The sequence below is a fragment of the Echinops telfairi genome, unplaced genomic scaffold (assembly GCF_000313985.2).
Source record: "Echinops telfairi isolate 266 unplaced genomic scaffold, ASM31398v2 ScPeMD7_7469;HRSCAF=8507_1, whole genome shotgun sequence".
Classification (NCBI taxonomy): Eukaryota; Metazoa; Chordata; class Mammalia; order Afrosoricida; family Tenrecidae; genus Echinops; species Echinops telfairi.
Genome location: NW_022111373.1, coordinates 146,776,082 through 146,777,936, shown reverse-complemented (window position 1 = coordinate 146,777,936; position 1,855 = coordinate 146,776,082).

Sequence of the window (1,855 nt, the reverse complement as noted above, 5' to 3'; positions counted from 1 at the left end):
TTCAAAGCACTTAGCATATATTCCTATACATATAAAATAAATGAAACTCATCTAATCTAGAAGGAGATATAACTAAAGTGAGATTTCAAGCATCCACAAAATTTTTTTCATGACCATTAGGTAGCCAATTTACTCCATGTCATCATTATCAGTTTGAAATATGAACAGGCTATTATTCTTCAGTGTGTGTTCCCTAGAACAACAGTGGAGGCAAGCACACATAATGCAATATATATATGTGTGTGTGTATATGTATATACGTACACACTATATATGTTAGTATGTAATATATACTATTGTGTGTATGTGTGTGTATACACACACTATATATGTTAGTATATATATATATACTATATACTATTGTGAGTGTATAGATGTGTGTATGTATATGTGTGTATGTATATGTATGTATGTGTACGTGTGTGTATATTAACATCTACCATGGGAGCCAAATGAGGAGAAATGAGCCTTGATCCAGGAACTGTTTACAATGTCCCCCATGGTCCTTGCTTCCTGGTATTCACACAAAAAGTACAAGATGTTATCACAGAGTACACAGATGGATGTAATAACCCTGAATGGGCTGAACTGAGGCATTAAAAGGCCGAGGCTATCAGACTGGCTTAGAAAACACAACCCATCATGCCGCTGCCTACAGGAGACACATTTCAACATGACAAACAAAAATAGGGTGAGAATCAATGGCTGCAGAAAAATATACCAAGCAAATGGTAATTTAAAAAAGCAGGCATTGAAATTCTAATCTCGGAAACAAAGTGATCTCAAGGGGCAAGCCATACCAAGACATAAAGAGAGGCACTATATAATGCTCAAAGGAACAGTAGACCCAGAACCAGTGAGCACAATTAATATATATGTGCCCAACGAGAGACCCACAAAACTCATCAAACACTCTAAAAGATGAAAAAAGAAATCACAGGTTCAATAATTATAATAGGTGACTTTAATACACCACTCTGTGAAAGGTAGATCACAGGGAAAGTAGCTTAGCAAGGAGGCTGCAGACATAAACATTACAATTAGACAACTTGACCTGATAGATAGCTTCAAAGTGCTCCACCCAAATTCACATTCTTTTGAAGCCCACAAGGCACATACTCGAAAATTGACCCTTACTGGTATACAAGTCTAATCTTTGTTCATTTAAGCACATAGAAATCGCGCAGTCTTTTTACCCCGTTCAGTATGCCATTAGGCTGGAAATCAACAGAAGAACAATAGAGAAAACAAGGGCAAACAATTGGAGGATGAATAACTCTCTATTGCAAAAAGAGTTGGGTACTGACCCAGATCAGAGATGACATTAGGAAGTTTCTAGAAATCAGAGGAAATTAGATAGTGATACATGCACACATGAAATAGTAATAGAGATTCATGATTGAAATGCTGACACAAAGCTGACAGCAATTAGTACAGAGTCAACAGGACAATCCTACTAATAGAAAAAGAAAAGAAATAATATAAATCAGGGCTGAGATTCAAGAGAGGGAAAACTGTGGAAAAAATTAATGCAGCTAAAAGCTGGTTCTTTGAAAGAATTAACAGAATCAACAGACCACTGCAAACATAACCAAAAGAACAAATTTTAATAACAAGGATGAGGGATGAAACAGGGGACATTACAATGGACCCTAATGAAATCAAAAGGATAATTACACAGTACTATGAAGGCCTATACTCCAATGAATTCAACTACTTGGAAAACGTGGACAAATACTTGGGAAAATAACCCCTCCCTTGGCTATCCTGAATGGACATCAAGAATTTCAACAGACTCATAGTAATAGAAGAAATAGACAATGTTATCATGGGATTATCAACCAAAAAATCCCCC